We start from the raw sequence: 19,567 nt of genomic DNA on the forward strand, positions 1-19,567 counted from the left end.
TTACAGTATGCATAGAATGGAGAAAATGGACGGAGACATTTTTTTCCTTCCCTTCTTGTAAAACTAGAATTTGTTGTCGTCCACAGAAGCTGAACGCTGGAAAACTCAAGGCGGATAAAAGGACGTCCTTCTTGACGCAGTGTCAAGAGATAAACTATGGAACTCATTGCCACAGGAGGCAGCGATGGACACCAACGTGGGCGGCTTTAAAAGAGAGTTGGACAAAAAATTGGAGGGGGGCCTATGCTCTGCCTTCAAAGCTGGAGGCAGCGTTGTCAGTTGCTGGAAACTACAGGAGGGGATGAGTGCTCAAATCCTGCTTGCAGGTTTTTGCCTGGTCAGCCACTGGGAGAACAGGATGCTGGCCTAAATGCACCATTGGCCTGATCCAGCGGGCTCTGCTAATGTTCTCATGATAGCACCCCCTGTTGACATTTCCACTCCACCTTAAGGAATAGGCATGAGATTGTTGCGTGTCATTCCAACACAGCTTGCTGGGAACTTCCGTTTGTGTATAGTTTTTGCTGTTCTCTCCGAGACGACACGAGAGAGAGATGACATGTTTCTTTGTTCTGATTTATGTTTAATAAATCTGTAGCTGTACCATGACTTCGCCACACGCCTCACGCCTACTTGTGTGCGCAGTTGTTGTTGTTGTTTAGTCGTTTAGTCGTGTCCGACTCTTCGTGAGCATCTTTATGGTCCAGCTCTCACTTCCATACATCACTACTGGGAAAACCATAGGTTGAACTAGACGGACTTTTGGCAAGGTGATGTCTCTGCTTTTTAAGATGCTGTTTAGGTTTGTCATTGCTTTTCTCCCAAGAAGCAGGCGTCTTTTAATTTCTGGACTGCTGTCACCTTCTGCAGTGATCATGGAGCCCAAGAAAGTAAAATCTCTCACTGCCTCCATTTCTTTCCCTTCTATTTGCCAGGAGCTGATGGGCCCAGTACACTCCTCTAATTGCGTGCTCTGGCTTTTGAAGTTCGGGTCGCTGATTTACGTCGGAGCCCAGGCTGATGAATGGAGACGTCCGAGCTGGGCTTGTCAGCTGGCCTCCCAGCCCTCTGCATGTCGACATGCTTATTTGGAGAGAGGAGTATGTGTGTGAATCCATGTGTGAACCTCTAACCTCTGTTTGGCTGGAGCGCAGCTTAGTGTACAACAGGTAAGAGTGATATTCATTGCTCTACCGACTTTTGCCCACCAGTAGGTCCCCAGTAAGGAAATCAGCCCTGAGTGCTCACTGGAAGGACAGATCCTGAAGCTGAGGCTCCAAGACTTTGGCCACCTCATGAGAAGAGAAGACTCCCTGGAAAAGACCCTGATGTTGGGAAAGATGGAGGGCACAAGGAGAAGGGGACGACAGAGGACGAGATGGTTGGACAGTGTTCTCGAAGCTACCAGCATGAGTTTGACCAAACTGCGGGAGGCAGTGGAAGACAGGAGTGCCTGGCGGGCTCTGGTCCAGGGGGTCACGAAGAGTCGGACACGACTAAACGACTAAACAACAACAAAAGGTCCCCAGTTGTCAGGCTGGCTCTGGACCTCGGAGGCTTCAGTTTGGACCACTTTGCAAGGAAGCTGGTTTGAGGTCTGATGAGGAAAAACAGCTGAAGGTTGGTCACCATCAACTGAGTTGACATCTCAAGCCATATGCGTAGGGAGTGGCCTTCTGCGATGCAAATCCAATCCGCCATCTGCAGGACAGACGGCCCATTACTCTGGGCCCATTATATGGGTCCAAAAATCCAATCACACTGGCCAAGGAGTGACTACGCCAACTGAAGAAACAGAAGGAAATCCTGTCAGGGTAGAGAGATCCACCCTAGCCTGCCAGGAACTACGTAACTATGGTTAAGAACTGGCTGGTACCTCCCTGATCCAATCAATGTTGAAAATTGCTTTGAAGCTTTGATCAGAAGGATATAAAGATTGAGCTCCTCAGGATGCTTTGGGTTTTAGTCGCTCAAATCTGCTCTGTCCGAAATGGCTTGGTGAGTCATTTTTGCTGCTACTCAAAACTCGGGGATCTGAGTCTCCTGCTGTCCTCTGGGTCTCCAACTTGCTGCGGCCAGAGTGCTTTTGAGAACTCTGCTTCAGTTCCTGCTTTCCCTGGCACCCTGCTAGCTGAAGCAGAAATCTTTATTCCAGCCATCAAGCAGTCATTCCTGGGGTTCCCTCTTGCTTGCTGCCTTTACGGTTTCCCTGCCTAACCCAAGTTTCTTTTTGAAATAAATTTATTTATTTGGTTTTTCAAATCAGAGTTCTACAATCACATATCCAACATGCAACATAAAAACAAGATTCCAAATAATCTTCTGGACTTCCTTCCTCTCCTTCATGGATCCTATTACAGTGGTACCTCTGGTTAAGAACTTAATTCGTTCCGGAGGTCTGTTTTTAACCTGAAACTGTTTTTAACCTGAGGTACCACTTTAGCTTATGGGGCCTCCCGCTGCCGCCGCCGCGCAATTTCTGTTCTCATCCTGAAGCAAAGTTCTTAACCCAAGGTACTACTTCCAGGTTAGTGGAGTCTGTAACCTGAAGCGTTTGTAACCCGAGGTACCACTGTATTAATCATATCCTGCTGCATCTTTTATATTAATCCAAATCTTTTCCATGTCCGTTATATCCAAAATGCACTCCTAACCCAAATTTCAACATGGCCAAGTTCTACTTCTCCAGGACTGCCCACGAGGGCTTGGAAAGGTGCCAATTTGCTCCCTGTTCTACCTTAAAGGTAAAGGGACCCCTGACCATTAGGTCCAGTCGTGGCCAACTCTGGGGCTGTGGTGCTCATCTCGCTTTATTGGCCAAGGGAGCTGGCGTACAGCTTCCGGGTCATGTGGCGAACATGACTAAGCCACTTCTGGCGAACCAGAGCAGTGCACGGAAATGCCGTTTACCTTCCCGCTGGAGTTATCTACTTGCACTTTGATGTGCTTTCAAACTGCTAGGTTGGCAGGAGCAGGGACCGAGCAACGGAAGCTCACACCGTCACGGGGATTTGAACCGCCGACCTTCTGATCGGCAAGCCCTAGGCTCTGTGGTTTAACCCACAGCGCCATCCGCGTCCCTTCTACCTTAAGGTAAAGGTACCCCTGCCCGTACGGGCCAGTCGTATCCGACTCTAGGGTTGTGCGCTCATCTCACTCTAGAGGCCGGGAGCCAGCGCTGTCCGCAGACACTTCCGGGTCATGTGGCCAGCGTGACAAGCTGCATCTGGCGAGCCAGCGCAGCACACGGAACGCCGTTTACCTTCCCGCTAGTAAGCGGTCCCTATTTATCTACTTGCACCCGGGGGTGCTTTCGAACTGCTAGGTTGGCAGGCACTGGGACCGAGCGACGGGAGCGCACCCCGCCGCGGGGATTCGAACCGCCGACCTTTCGATCAGCAAGTCCTAGACGCTGAGGCTTTTACCCACAGCGCCACCCGCGTCCCTTCTACCTTATGCATGTACTTTTCCTACAAATTGTGGCCTCCACATCTGTTCCATCTTCCTACTGTGTGTTTTTTAGAAACCACACACTGCTCCTCCCTGCCCCGCTGCAATTGCCTCAGGCATAGGCTGCCGGGTGAGCCCAGAGCCAGCCACAAACAGCACTCCCTCTCTTATACGTGGCCTGAGTTTCCATTTATTAGTCTTCATTCAACTCCAGGCCTCATCAGCTGTGGAGGCAGGAAGCGGATTGTGCTGGGGAGACAGGTGGATTACTTGCCATAGCAATGCGTCAAAGGAGGCATTTGAAGCAGCAATCTTTTCAAGCCCTCATTTATGCAAACGCAAGGGCTAGAAGCTCACTGAACGCTCAAGCCAAATTCTGTGTTTCTGTCCTGCCAACCGCATAGAAGGCACCTAGGTGCCCCAGGTAAACAGACAATCTCTACAAGGCACAGGTAAAATCCGCATCCGTCCAGCAGAAGGCAGCAACTTGCCCGTACCTATTGGGCCCACCGCATGCCAAAAGCTACATTCCAGAGAGCAAGAAGTAATGCAGGCTATTAACTTTATACAAGCTTCACAGGGCAACAATCTAAATCACATAATGTTCCAGCAACAGGCAATTCAATCGTTCCAAATGAGCAGTCGGCTGAACAATGGCAGTGTTGTGGGAAAACACAGACAGGGAAAACCAAAAATCAATAGGCTCCAATTATGAACTCTAGTAAAAGTGGAGTTTAAAGGGGGAGAGAACCAACTTTCCCCTCCCCCTAGTCACTTTGCGTGCACCTTAAATCTCCGGACAGCTTGGTCTGTTGTTGCTGCTGCTGCTGCCTCCGTAGCTGTTCCAAATCACGATGACTTCTCAGTTGCGGAGTCCTAACTTCTCAGACTGAAGTGATAACAACATGGACAGAAGGATGTTGAGCATGCCAGTTGAAGGGATATACATGCACACATCGAATAAGGGCAAAACCAGGCAGCAATTATGCTGGATCCAAGGCAGGGGAAACTGCTCTTGTGCTCGTGTTCTGCACACTGGTTTCCACAGGCACCTGGTCAGCCACTAGGAGAACAGGATGCTGGACAAGATGGGTGTCAGGTGTGCATGCAGGAACCAGGCCTGGTGACCAATAGGAAGGCCCCAGTCCTGCAAAGTCCTAAGTTTGTTCTGAAGAGGCAAGGCGCGGCCGCACAGGTGAGGCTGATTGGTAACTCACAGCACCTGGTGGCAAGAGCTGGGAAGGGATATAAGGTCAGCATTTCCCTTCGGCTCTTTGCCACAGCAACATGTTCCCTGCCTTGGGCTTCTTGTTTCCTGGTCCTTGAACCTCAGCTTCTTTACTCCCTGCTCATTGACTCTCGGACCCCTGACTTCATGACTCTTTGCTCCTTGACTCTCGGACCCTTGACTTCGTGACTCCTTGCTTCCTGACCCTCGGACCCTTGACTTTGTGACTCCTTGCTCCTTGACCCTCAGACCCCTGACTTTGTGACTCCTTGTTTCTCAACCCTCGGACCCCTGACTTTGTGACTCCTTGCTCCTTGACCCTCGGACCCCTGACTTCATGACTCCTTGCTCCTTGACCCTCGGACCCTTGACTTCGTGACTCCTTGCTCCTTGACTCTCGGACCCTTGACTTCGTGACTCCTTGCTTCCTTGCTTCCTAACCCTCGGACCCCTGACTTCGTGACTCCTTGCTCCTTGACCCTCGGACCTCTGACTTCGTGACTCCTTGCTCCTTGACTCTCGGACCCTTGACTTCGTGACTCCTTGCTTCCTAACCCTCGGGCTCTTGGCTTCCTGACTCCTGGCTTCTGGACCCCCATTCCTGCTCCTACCCCGCCATCTTGCCCCCGGTCCTGACGGCCCCTGCCAGGACTTCGATCACCCCTGAACCGGACTGTGACAATGGTCCAGCAGGCTCTTCTCACATGTTCTTCTCACATGCAACAGAAAAGTACCAAGAGACTCAGAGCCAAAAGACAGGGCTCCTTCCCGCATTTTTAACAGCATTGTGGAAGAGAGAATTTCAACAGCTACAGCTTGTTTAAATCAGTTGTTCTATGGAAGCAAAACTTCCTTCCATCTGTCCTGAAGCTTCACAACATCAGTTTCACTTAGCGGCTCCGAGTTCTAAAGGCGAGAGAGAGCGAGGAACGGTTCTCACTGCAACCAGGTTTATAATTAAGGGCAGTGGAATCTCACAGCAGCAAACCTCACGCCTTGAGTGGAGAGGTTGAGGCAGAAGTCACGAAAACCTAATCCGAGAGTTTTGCCCTCAGGTTTTTCCTGAGTCGACAAGGCAGTGTCACTTGCATTTTGGCTGTGAACCACAGGACAGAAATTTTAAAATTAACAAAATCATGTAGTTTTAATGAAAACTAACACACACAAGACCCGGGTGGTGCTGTGGGTTAAACCACAGAGCCTAGGACTTGCCAATCACAAGGTCAGAGGTTCAAACCCCCAAGACAGGTCAGGGTTCGAATCCCTGTGACATTTCATGGCTCCCCGGGGGCAGGAGCCCTAGGTGTGCTGGTTAATATATCTCTCCTGCTCTTTTATATCTGCTAGTTTACCGCTCTTTGGGGAAATGGGGCTGCTGGCTGCCTCCCCACGCCCCTGAGTGGCTGGACCTAGAGGGAGGTGGACCTCGATGGAGCTGTTGCTGTTGCAGGCAGGGCAGCGAATTGGGAGCCAGTAGGGAGCAGATAGGGACGCGGTGGCGCTGTGGGTTAAACCACAGAGCCTAGGACTTGCCGATCAGAAGGTCGGCAGTTTGAATCCCTGCAATGGGGTGAGCTCCCGTTGCTCGGTCCCTGCTCCTGTCAACCTAGCACTTCGAAAGCACGTCAAAGTGCAAGTAGATAAATGGGTACCGCTCCGGTGGGAAGGTAAACAGCGTTTCTGTGCGCTGCTCTGGTTTGCCAGAAGCGGCTTAGTCATGCTGGCCACATGACCCGGAAGCTGTACGCCGGCTCCCTTGGCCAGTAAAGCGAGATGAGTGCTGCAACCCCAGAGTCGGCCACGACTGGACCTAATGGTCAGGGGTCCCTTTACCTTTACCTAACGCGCACACACGCACACACACACACGTACGTTACTGGGCTCCCAGAGAACACAAACCTATCTCAGTCCTTTGTCGCCGAAAAAGGAAGATAATAAAAAAACGAGTCACTTTTAGGGTTGCTCCCCTGCCCCTCTACAAGGAGCTGTCTGCAAGGCTGGGTTAGAAGAATCTTACAGTTCAGTACCACCTAGCTGGCCAGTGCAAGAACAGGATTAAGCAGAGGTTGGATGGCCATCTGTCATGGATGCTTTAGCTGAAATTCCTGCATTGCAGGGGGTTGGGCTAGATGACCATTGGGCTCCCTTCCAACTCTATAAAGTTCTGTGATTCTATGACGTGGGGCAGGGTGAGCCTCAATTAGGCAGCTTTTCTTATGTTCTGGCAGCTGATCATTAAAAAGTGGCTGATGGATGGAAGCGGTGGCCGATAATGCAAAATGTGAGGCCATGATGGCAGTGGCATAGCGTGGGTTGTCAGCACCCGGGGCAAGGCAAGTAATTTGCGCCCCCTAACCTGTGGATTTGCGCCCCCTAACCCGTGGATTTGCCCTAACCCCAGATGTTGCGCCCGGTGCGGCCGGCCCCCCCTGCACCCCCCATGCTACGCCACTGCATGATGGTTCGTCCCCCCCAGAAGCAGTGTGTAAGAAAGAAAGATTTTGAAGATGAATTTAAAACAAAACAAAAAATAGGAGGAAGTTGGCTTTGTGAAAAGGGGTGGTGTCACTGTTCTAAAGAAGCATTGGGGGTGGGAGGCGGAGAAGGGGCTACAGGGGGCTCCAAACTGAAAGCTATAATAATAATAATAATAATAATAATAATAATAATAATAATAATTTATTTATATCCCGCCCTCCCTAGCCGAAGCCGGGCTCAGAGTGGCTAACAACAGTAAAATGATACAACATTCTAAAATCATTTCATTATAAAATCAGTTCAAATCAGATTAATGGCAACCATCGTCATCATTTTACTTTTATGCCGCCTTTCCATAGCTGAAACTATGCTCCAGGCGGCTTACAGCACGACAAGATTTCCATAATTACAAACATAACCGAAGTCACAGACAACAAATAAAACACATCAAAAAGTACACAACCAAATGGAAACAATTTCCGCGTAAATCATATGATCAAAAACTAAAGATACAACAGTAATATCAATAACAGCAACAAGCTCTCTCAACGCCCCCCGTAAACAATACTCCAGTCCAAGTATCCATTCAACAGCCTCAGCTTTTGTAGCTGGAGTCAGTCCGCACTCCACTCTCCCAGGCCAGATGGGAAAGGGCCAGCAAGGCATGGTGAGGTCTTCCAGGGCTCACAGCCAAGACAGTCTCATTGAAAATGTGATAGGAATTTTGAGGTCTTAGGTATATGTTAAATGTTCATAAGTGTACCAACCAAGCACGTACATAGATCAGCACAGGAAGACTGACCTGAAACCATTTTGATTCCCAAACTGACCAAATGTTTTCTCTGCAAGGTCAAAGGGAAATGGAAAAGCCTCCTCATTCCTTCACAAATCCTGTCTTAAGGGCACATTTAAGATATGAATAGGGTGTGAGCCTGTGACCTGGCCCAGGAACTAAGTATTTATCATTACAAAAGACTGGCCAGGCTCCCCAGGCAATCCAATCTACTAAGCAGGCTATCCAATCAAGTAACCTGCCAGACAATGACAGGAGAAAAACAACATTCAAATTTCTGTTTTAGACCGCCTTTTCCGTGATGTAGGTATGATGTATCTGGGGGAGGGGGGTCTTGCACTACACCCCTTCTGTGATGTATGTATGATGTATGTGGGGGTGGTCTTGACCTATAGGGTGGCGATTTCAAAAGTCTATATAAAGGCTTGCACACCATTGTTCTGGGTTCCTCCTCCCTCCTGCGTGTGGTGAGTGAGGACCCTGTTGCAACAGATCAATAAAGATCAGGCTTACTAGCTGCTTTGCTTCTCAATATTCTCTGGTTGGCCTCTGTTATTTTCTCCTACCAATAGGGAACCTACGTAAGGACTCTATATGGGCTCTTCGATACCCCATAAGGGGAAAAGGGCAGATTTTGTTTACAACAAAAACAACACAGATAGAAATTTTTGTTGTTGTTGTTTAGTCGTGTCCGACTCTTCGTGACCCCCTGGACCAGAGCACGCCAGGCACTCCTGTCTTCCACTGCCTCCCGCAGTTTGGTCAAACTCATGCTGGTAGCTTCGAGAACACTCTCCAACCATCTCGTCCTCTGTCATCCCCTTCTCCTTGTGCCCTCAATCTTTCCCAGCATCAGGGTCTTTTCCAGGGAAGATAGAAATTAAAAACAATTTAAAAGAGGAGCCCTCTCTGCTGAGCAGCAGCAGTCCTTAAGAGCCTGTCAGGTCCCACCCTAAGCCAGGTGGAGAGAGGCAAGGGCAGGGCCCTTCAGGCCCTCAGCAGGCCTGAGTCAAACAGAGAACCAGAGCAGAGAGTCTCCTACACCCCAACCCAGCACGCTGGATTTTGCTCTTTGCTCCAGACCAGCTGTTTGCACCAAGTGAAAGTGAAAATTGGTGGTTTGGCACCAGCTCTTCACACACACTGCAGATGCAGAAGCAAACCTTTCAGCAGCTCGGCAGGAGATTGGCTTCCCCTCCGAAGGGCATTTTACCAGCCATGAAACTGGTTCAGAGAAGAGGACAGAGCGCCTCACATTTGGAAAGGGAGAGGAAGGAATGGAGAAGGGTCCTGCCGCTACCATCCTTGGCTGGGTTTAAAGCTCTGGCACTGTCTCCGAAGCGAGTTTCACCCCACACTTTCCGTCCTTGTTGTTCTCCGGATTTTAAAGCAAGGTCCACTTAATACTCTACACTTCTCTCTCTCTCTCTCTCTGTCTCTCTGTCTCTCTCTGTCTCTCTCTCTCTCTCTCTCTCTCTCTCTCTCTCACACACACACACACACACACACACACACACACACACACACAAGCCCCACATCTCTGCTCCTTTCTTAGCCTTCCCCCCTTTCCGCGCCCACAAGACAAGGAGGTGGGGCAGGGAAGGAGAATGGAGGTCCGTGGGCACAGACTCAGACAACAAAAAGGTCATTATGAGGGACTCTGACCAAGTTCCAGAGCAGCTAACAGTGGCTCAAACAGCTGCACTGCCCTCTTGGTTTCCAGCTAAAAGGGGCTGGGTCGCAGATTCCTTCAAAATCATCCCTCCGTTGGATCCTAACTGCCCACCACTAGGTCTTTTCCAGGGAGTCTTCTCTTCTCATGAGGTGGCCAAAGTATTGGAGCCTCAGCTTCACGATCTGTCCTTCCAGTGAGCTTCCAGTGAGCTCTGTCCTTCCATCTGCTCCCTACTGGCTCCCAATTCGCTGCCCTGCCTGCAACAGCAACAGCTCCATTGAGGTCCACCTCCCTCTAGGTCCAGCCACTCAGGGGCATGGGGAGGCAGCCAGCAGCCCCATTTCCCCAAAGAGCGGTAAACTAGCAGATATAAAAGAGCAGCAGAGAGATATTAACCAGCACACCTAGGGCTCCTGCCCCCGGGGAGCCATGAAATGTGCTAATGCATGGGAGGAGGGGCTAAATAATGTATAGAGGTTCCTGCCAAGTGCTGTCAGAGAGGCTTTTATCATTGATCTGAAAGAGGGGTTGAAAGCGCTCCGTCACGGCACATTCCAAACAGATCCGGGGACGGAAGGAAGGGCCCATGCTGGATAACCCCGCCGCGGATCACGTCTAACTCCTTTCAATGCCAGTTTCCCTTTAGGATTCAGTTTTCCGATCACCTGGCTATGACAACAAGGGCGCTAGAACGAGAAGCCTGGACTAAGATCATCTCATGTCTCTCATAGCTGGTTACCCAACCACCAGCCTTTCCCCAATCTACCTAAAGAATCGTGATCTCCTTCTCAGACACAGCTAGGAGGCAAAACTAGGGAGAAGAGAAACGAGGAGACCATCACTCTTAACAAGAAGTGGCAGTGAAGTCCCTTCAGCGAATAAATCTGACCTGCAAGCTTTTATGAGAATCAGGGTCACAGGACCCTATTATGGCTCCCATTGTTAAAAAGTCTCTTTGGCTTTTCTTATTAGTTTCACTGGAGCTGCTCATCCATTGAGAGGAGATGAACGGGAATGGCCTAGGCTGAATCATCCCTCCAACTTCCAGAATATACCAAGGCAGGCCATTCATTAGATAAAGGTAAAGGGACCCCTGACCATTAGGTCCAGTCACGGACGACTCTGGGGTTGCACGCTCATCTCGTTTATTGGCCGAGGGAGCCGGCGTACAGCTTCTGGGTCATGTGGCCAGCATGACTAAGCCGCTTCTGGCGAACCAGAACAGTGCACGGAAACGCCGTTTACCTTCCCACCGGAGTGCTACCTATTTATCTACTCGCACTTTGACGTGCTTTCGAAATGCTAGTTTGGCAGGAGCAGGGACCAAGCAACGGGAGCTCACCCCGTCGCAGGGATTCGAACCACCGACCTTCTGATCGGCAAGCCCTAGGCTCTGTGGTTTAACCCACAGCGCCACCTGCGTCCCTTACAGGCCATTCATTAGTCCACCTCTAAAGGATGGCAACACCCCGTGATATTTCCCAGGCGTACACTGCATGTAGAAGAGGAGGTGCTGCAGAGACAGGCCCACCTACAGGAGTGCAAAAATCCAGGCACCCCAGTAGCTTCTGGAAGTGTAAAAACTGGGCCTGGCATGTGGAGCCCAGGGCTGCTGCAATGGCAGAGAAGTGCATTTTCCCTCTTCCTAGCCCCTAGAAAATCTCATCGGCTCGAAATTTAGCAAGAAGGGTTTGCATCTCTGCCTATATGCATGGCAGAGTCCCAAAAGCAAGACTCAGCATGGACCCTATTCTCCCCTAAGCCTAATCCTGAAAAGTTCGGCAGCCAGAACCTGTAAAGTCATTGACAGCCTAAGTCCAAGCCTCGACCGTCGAAGCTGTTTCGCACAATAATTGCGTCTGCAAAGCCTACACAATAAACACCCAGAGTGTGAAGGGAAGACGTGTATCTGTGGATTGCTGCAAGCGATCAGAGCTCCCCGGCGCATCGTTGTAGCATGTTTAGCATTCTTCACCTGCCCTCCACGTTTTATGGATTTGTTGTCAGAAACATGTAAAATGTGGCAGGTCTAAGTAGCATAGCAAGCGAGTCCCAAGGACAAGTAAATCGTTTTATTTTACGTTGGATCCTACTTCGTGGGCTGATCGTTGGACATGTAAGCGTACACATTGGAGGGGAAGTGGCTCGAGGCAACAGAAGCAGCGGTGCCCCCCTCTCCCCCCCCCCCCGTTCTGCAGATTTTCATCCCTGAGCCTTCGTTGCAAGCCTTTCGCCATTCCCAATATAGCCGTGTTATGGAACACTTTACTTCAGGGCAGATCAGCTGCTGGAGCCTGGCCAGTTGACAATGTCAGCTCAAAAGCAAGGAGGAGCGTTTATCTCCATGTTAACACCTCCCACAGCAAGGCTTCCACGTAAAATCCCAGCCAACGCAGCAGCAGCGGACTTGAAAATCCAGAGTGCTGCGTGCAGCTCACCTCCACCGCCCAAGGCTCCTTTCTCTTGTACATTACGAGACATATTCTTTTGCCTCCCTCTTTCCTCCACCGGAACCACCTCCCCCACCTGCTTTGAGAAGACCACAACTAGGCCTTAAAGCAGCAAAACCTTTTGAACTCCGAGAGGGCCAGGACCTCTTGGGAACTGAGCACCGAGGCTTCTTCAAAGGAAGAAGGAAGAAAGGAAGAAAAGGATGCACTGTGGAGGGGAAAGCAAAGGATGCAAGGCCTAGATTGGAAAGGGAGCTTTCGCAACTTTTGACGCTGCCAGGATAGACCCAAGGGCACGAAACAAAAATTGGTATTCTGCGGCTTACTAGGGTGGTTCGGTTTACCCTGTGGATTAAATAAGCACGACTTAAAAGGCTTGGCTCAAATGTGGAAGCACATCACGGAATTGCTACACACTTGATAAGCGCCAGCTGAAGATATAAACAGATCCCCGAGCTCAAAAAGAAGCGAGGGAGCCACAAAGGCTCTTATCTGTAGTGACTCATTCCCGAAAACACGCCAGGTCTTCAAATTATTAGAGGAAGGGTTGGGGGTTTCACATGCCACTGGGTGCTTCCCCCTACCCGTGCAGCGAGCGATCAGGACCAGAGTGAGTCTGCATAGAATGGCTTTCAAGAAAAGGCATCTTGCCTTCTTCCAGGGATGAAATTGGTGGGTGAAGAACCAGACAGGCCATGAGAACCTACAGTGTAGAGACATCCTGAACTGAGCCTCGAGATATGCTTTGAATGCAGGCTTGGGAACGGCTTGGGGCGTCATTCCAGTTCACTGCCTGATCCCAAACACCTACAATTCATTGTGGCTGTTGGTCCCAGCTGCCCTGCTCCCTTACAATGCTGGGCACTCTTACATGGACACCTATGGAAACATGCATCTGGGCAATGGGAGCCACTGCATGAAACCAACAGAAAGATTGTGGAAGACTGGGAGGTGCAGAATAATAATAATAATAAATTTTATTTATACCCCGCCCTCCCCAGCCAGAGCCAGGCTCAGGGCGGCTAACACCAGTAAAATTACAGTAAAAACGTAATAGGAAAGAAAAACCAGGTTAAAATACAGGTTAAAATGCAATTTAAAATGCACCCTCATTTTAAAGTAGCCCATAGATCAAAACCATAAGGGGAGGGAAACAGAAGGGTCAGACTGAGTCCAAACCAAAGGCCAGGCGGAACAGCTCTGTCTCGCAGGCCCTGCGGAAAGATGTCCCGTAGGGTCCTAGTCCCGTAGGGTCCTAGTCTCTTGTGACAGAGCGTTCCACCAAATTGGGGCCAGTACTGAAAAGGCCCTGGCCCAAGTTGAGACCAATCTAACCACCTTGTGACTTGGGACCTCCAAAGTGTTGTCATTTGTGGACCTTAAGGTCCTCCGCGGGGCATACCAGGAGAGGCGGTCCCGTAGGTACGTGGGTCCCAGGCCTAAGCAGGAGGTGTGACTGTCCTATTGCAGCCAATCATCCTCCATGAACCTTGACTCTTCTCTTATGCTCAGGGAACCCCGGACATCCCTGCCACCATCTAGTTGGGCCCTCAAACCCCAACATCTCCCGCACTGTACCTTTTCACATTCTGCTCTTGGGCTCAGGCCCACAGACTGCCGTCATCAGGGACGCACATTCCCCTCACCGCTCCACAACTTCGCAGCACGGAATGCTGATCTCCAGGGGTTTGCCTCCTGTTTAATACAAAAACAAAACAAAAAAAAAGCGATGCTTGCTTAGATACAGACCGGAGGCTTTCTGCAAGAAAAGGTTCTGCCTCGGCGTGTCGGCTGGAAACAAGCCTGGCAGTCATTCCATCAATGAAAGGGGGAGCGGTGGGGGGAAAATAATGAGCCTAGGTTGGGACACAGAGACCTTCCTTCATGACGGAGCTCAGCCAAGTGCAGAGAGGCTGGTTAAATTAGCGGGCAGAGGAAAGCCCTCTTCAATTCTCCATGCCCTATACCCGATTCCATCACATGCCAAACTCCCTGGTCTCTCTGGCTACAATATGGCCTCAGGGAACCTTTCCAGATGTACTAACTGGGGCTGATAGGAGCTACAGCCCGAAACACCCAGAGGACGCCAGGCTGGAGGCGGATGTCTTGAAGTAAAGGCAAAGTTGCACACATAGTGCACGGCCTAGGACCCTGGTACCTACAGGACCGCCTCTCCTGGTATGTCCCACGGAGGACCTTACGGTCTTCAAACAAAAACATCTTGGAGGTCCCGGGCCACAGGGAGGTTAGGCTGGCCTCAACCAGAGCCAGGGCTTTTTCGCCTGTGGCCCCGATCCGGTGGAACACTCTGTCCCAAGAGACTAGGGCCCTGCGGGACTTGACATCTTTCCGCAGGGCCTGCAAAACGGAGCTGTTCTACCAGGCCTTTGGCCAAGGCACAGTCTGACCCCCCTCTTTTGGTAATCCTCACAGAACTCTAGCCCAATGGTTGCCATTAATTTGATTCTGAATTGATTTTAGAATGGATAGATTTTAGAATGCTGTGTTACTTTTATTGTTGTTAGCCGCTCTGAGCCCGGCTTCGGCTGGGGAGGGCAGGATATATTATCATCATCATCATCATCATCATCATCATCATCATCATCTCAATCACTTCAAGCATTATGGGTGGGGAAAAGGCATGTTCAAATGCTACTCTCCCCCCACCCCATAAGCAGACCAAAGCAATGCAAAAACCACACAGGTCACTTCCTGATATCACAATTTTGCAAGAGGGATTCAGTTGCATTCTATCAAAATCCACAAAACATGGATTTCTTCTGCATGAAAAGCATATGCTACGTAACAATGGGCTCCCTCCTATTACTCCTCATCCACCGATTCAATGGCAACATGAGGACATAAAGTCTCCTGTTACTTGGTTAGACTGGAGGATGTTCTGATCCTCACCTATCTCCTCTTTTTGCTTCCCCAGAGACAACCATGTGTCTAAAGTCCCTTCTATGTCCAGTCTCAGTCAACAACCATGCTTCTCTGCTGAAACTGTGCATGCAAGACATATGCAAACTTTGTTATAGGAGTTCTAAGGTCTCAAATATGAGGTAAAGGACCCCCGACAGTTAAGTCCAGTCGCAGATGACTCTAGGGTTGCGGCGCTCATCTCGCTTTACTGGCTGAGGGAGCCGACGTTTGTCCACAGACAGTTTTTCTGGGTCATGTGGCCAGCATGACTAAGCCGCTTCTGGCGAAACCAGAGCAGTGCACAGAAACGCCGTTTACCTTCCCGCTGGAGCGGTACCTATTTATCTACTTGCACGCTGATGTGCTTTCAAACTGCTAGGTTGGCAGGAGCTGGGACCGAACAACGGGAGCTCATCCCATCGCGGGGATTCGAACCACCGACCTTCTGATCGGCAAGCCCTAAGCTCAGTGGTTTAGACCACAGCGCAACCCGCATCCCTGCACACACATACATAAGTGTATAAGCCACATGTCTAAAATAGTACAGGAGAGCAATCCAAAGGCCATCTTGGCTCTTTAAAAGACTCTAAATATTTCCTTTGCCTCCTTAATCCCCTTTGCCTGAGAATAGGTAGGCAGATAGTGATCAGGAGAAGTTCCTGAAGGGATTCTTTTCCTATATCGATGAACCTCCTTTGTATTAATTGTCAACTGAATTAAAAAACAACAACAACTTCAGTCTCAGGAGCCACTGCAAGCCTAGCAGACAGAATCACAGAGCTGGAAGGGACCAAGAGAGTCGTCTAGTTCAACCCCCAGCCCTGACACTCTGAGATTAAGAGACTCATATTGCTCTACCGAGTGAACCATCCCATCTTCTTCACACAGTTGCAGAGGCAGTGGCGACGGGAGAAGGAAAGGCAGCAACCTGCGAGATCACCTCCTGAAGAGCAGAACACCACCCGGCGCATCAATCCTACCACTGCTAGAGCTGTTTGACATGCAAGAAGTATAAAATGCCTTTGTCAAGCGCAGGGGAAGCCAAAGCCATTGCCTCCGCTACAGCCTCTGCCAATCTGCTTAACTAGCGATGGGTGCTTGCCTGTTTCTAAGAGCCCCCTTGCCCCCCGCAGAGGCAGAGTACGTGTTTTCCCATGGAGAGGACCCCAGCCTCAAATCCCAGCCTCTCAGGTTAAAAAGGCAGCAGGGAGCTCAACTGGAAAGAGATTATACGACGCAGAGCCAAGTGGGCCAGCATCTGAACAGAAGCAGGCTCCATCATCCCAGCCGTTCTGTGAAGGGCAGGCCACAGATTAGAAGCGGCGCACGGGTTGTCCTTGCAAAAGCAAGACTCTCCAAGCAAGCAGGGCTCCTTCTCCTTCCATTACAGATAATCAGAGCGTTGCAGCCGCAATACAGTTTCCCGGATTGCTATCAATAGCTGTAAACTAAAGGATCTTAAGCTGTTCCTTATCTGATTCATGCTCTCCGGAGTGCAACTTGCTGAAGAAAAACAGATCAAACGCTCCAGCCCAGTACGCTAATCTAAGTGTGGCTGACAAAGCACATTTAGGCACAGTTGATATTTCCCCCCACGGTTACCGTTGTTCTGCTTGAAAAGCTGGCGCAACACCTGTAGGATACCCTGCTTTTAACAGGAATTGCACACACAGCTGGAGATCAAGATATAGGACTTGTCTCCTAAGGGCAACTATTGGCTTGGGTTTACAAACTGGCCCTAACTTGGAGTGGCCACCAGCCCCCTGCTTTCCAGAGTGGTGCATGCTCTAGTTATCTCCCGCTTGGACTACTGCAATGCGCTCTACGTGGGGCTACCTTTGAAGGTGACCCGGAAACTGCAATTAATGCAGAATGCGGCAGCTGGACTGGGGACTGGGAGCGGCCGCTGGAACCACATAACACGGGTCCTGAGAGATCTGCATTGGCTCCCAGTACGTTTCCAAGCACAATTCAAAGTGTTGGTGCTGACCTTTAAAGCCCTAAACGGCCTCGGCCCAGTATACCTGAAGGAGCGTCTCCACCTCCATCGTTCAGCCCGGACACTGAGATCCAGCGCCGAGGGCCTTCTGGCGGTTCCCTCATTGCGAGAAGTGAGGTTACAGGGAACCAGGCAGAGGGCCTTCTCGGTAGTGGCGCCTGCCCTGTGGAACGCCCTCATTCCAGATGTGAAGGAAATAAGTAGCTATCTCATCTTTAAAAGACATCTGAAGGCAACCCTGTTTAGGTAGGTTTTTAATATTTAATGCTGTATTGTTTTTAACACTCGACTGGTAGCCGCCCAGAGTGGCTGGGGAAACTCAGCCAGATGGGCGGGGTATAGATTATAAATTATGATGATGATGAAGAAATGACTATGGGCTTAACCAGGAGCTACCCTTTTTGGTCCAACAGGCTCATCTGGAGTTTTGAGCGAGTGCTGTGGGTCCCCACTTCCTCTGGTCACTCTCCTCACCCCTCACCCAGATCAGTCCCCTCCCCACCCAAAAGGAAGAGGGAAAGGAAGGGAACATGCCTCACTTTCCCAAGGGATCTTGGCAAAGGCTAGATGTTGTTGTTTAGTCGTGTCCGACTCTTAATGACCCCATGGACCAGAGCACGCCAGGCACTCCTGTCTCCCACTGCCTCCCGCAGTTGGGTCAAACTCATGCTGGTAGCTTCGAGAACACTATCCAACCATCTCGTCCTCTGTCGTCCCCTTCTCCTTGTGCCCTCCATCTTTCCCAACATCAGGGTCTTTCCCAGGGAATCTTCTCTTCTCATGAGGTGGCCAAAGTCTTGGAGCCTCAGCTTCAGGATCTGTCCTTTCAGTGAGCACTCAGGGCTGATTTCCTTCAGAATGGATCGGTTTGATCTTCTTGCAGTCCATGGGACTCTCAAGAGTCTCCTCCAGCACCACAATTCAAAAGCATCAATTTCTCAGCGATCAGCCTTCTTTATGGTCCAGCTCTCACTACAGAAGAATTAACCTGAGCCTTGAGAAGCCAAAAAGCAGAATCCAGAAAGAGGGACATTCTGCCAAATTCCTTCTTCAGCAGCCACCTTCATTCCCTGTCTAAGGTGACCCGCATGACAGAGCGTGGGGCTGATAATGCCAAGGTTGCAGGTTTGATCCCCATACGGGACAGCTGCATATTCCTGCATTGTAGGGGGTTGGACTAACTTCATCATCATCACCATTTTATTTGTATGCCGCCTTTCCATAGTTGAAACTATGCTCAAGGCGGCTCACAGCATGAGAAGATTTACATATTACAAACATAACAGAAGTCATAAACAATAAATAAAACACATCAAAACGTACACAACCAAATGGAAACAATTTCCACATAAATCTTAAGATCTAAAACTAAAGATACAACAATAATATCAATAACAGCAACAGTTCTCTCAACGCCCCTGTAAACAATACTCCAGCCCAAGAATCCGTTCAACAGCCTCAGCTTTTGTAGCTGGAGTCAGTCCGCATTCCACTCTCCCAGGCCAGATGGGAAAGGGCCAGCAAGGCAGGGTGCAGGTCTTCCAGGGCTCACAGCCAAGACGGTCTCATTGAAAACAACACAGATAGAAATTAAAAACAATTTAAAAGAGGAGCCCTCTCTGCTGAGCTGCAGCCACAGTCCCACCCCAAGCCCCACCCCAAGCCAGGTGGAGAGAGGCAAGGGCAGGGCCCTTCAGACCCTCAGCAGCCCATCCTCCTGAGTCAAACAGGTAACCAGAGCAGAGAGTCCTCTACACCCCAAACCAGCACCTGGGTTTTGCTGTTTGCTCCAGACCAGCTGTTTGCGCCCAACTTTTGTAGCTGGAGTCAGTCCGCATTCCACTCTCCCAGGCCAGATGGGAAGGGGCCAGCAAGGCAGGGTGCAGGGTTTCCAGGGCTCACAGCCAAGATGGTCTCGTTTAAAACAACACAGATAAAAATTAAATGCAAGGGCAGGGTCGTTCAGGCCCTCAGCAGGCAGTCCTCAGGGTTCCTTCCAGTTCTACAATTCTGCGATTCTATGAAGTGCACCACTGTGTCCACAGGTGCTGTGTTGGCAATCTCTGCAATAGTTGCTATTAACAGTTAGCAACAGCAACTGAAGAACAGCCACTGGCAAAAGAAACACGCAAGTTTGGAACCAGTAACTGGTGGTGTTGTTTTAACGTTTCACACAAATGATACAAGGCGGCGGAATCACAGAAGAAACCGTGACTGCTAATGGGTGGCAATAAATACTGGGAGGCAACGGATTCCTCTTTGTCAAGCGGTATCACCTCGCATGATCATCATAATCCCATCTGCACACTTCAATTTGGATTACAAATTACTGCGTTCACTCCTGAAAGCGCCCCGTGGGATTTCCAGTTTCTGGTTGCACTCATGCGTTCTCATGCTTCATTATCGCTTTTAATTTGTCAAATGCTTTTTGCGTCTTTCCACAGAGGACAAGGCTATGTTCTGCCTCCAACGCCAGAGACATCGGAATACTAGTAAGCCGGACTGGATGTGCCCTCGTCCCGATTCAGCAGCCTCTTCTTACGGCAACCGTGACACAGAACCACAAATATTA

General features: G+C 50.1%; 1 protein-coding gene across 4 annotated transcripts in view; it reads right to left on the reverse strand.

The window, feature by feature from the left end:
- The window catches only part of EXTL3 (exostosin like glycosyltransferase 3), a 170,785-nt gene that overhangs the window by 71,516 nt on the left and 79,702 nt on the right, over positions 1–19,567 (reverse strand). For 3 of the 4 annotated variants that reach the window (XM_083605057.1, XM_083605055.1, XM_083605056.1), the window contains exon 3: positions 13,653–13,769. The exons of the other annotated variant lie outside the window; for it this stretch is intronic. The gene's annotated coding sequence lies outside the window, so the exon portion shown is untranslated. The remainder of the gene's footprint in view (positions 1–13,652; positions 13,770–19,567) is intronic. 4 annotated transcript variants of the gene reach the window in all.

The sequence above is a fragment of the Podarcis filfolensis genome (genome assembly GCF_964270895.1).
Source record: "Podarcis filfolensis genome assembly, chromosome: 3".
Lineage (NCBI taxonomy): Eukaryota > Metazoa > Chordata > Lepidosauria > Squamata > Lacertidae > Podarcis > Podarcis filfolensis.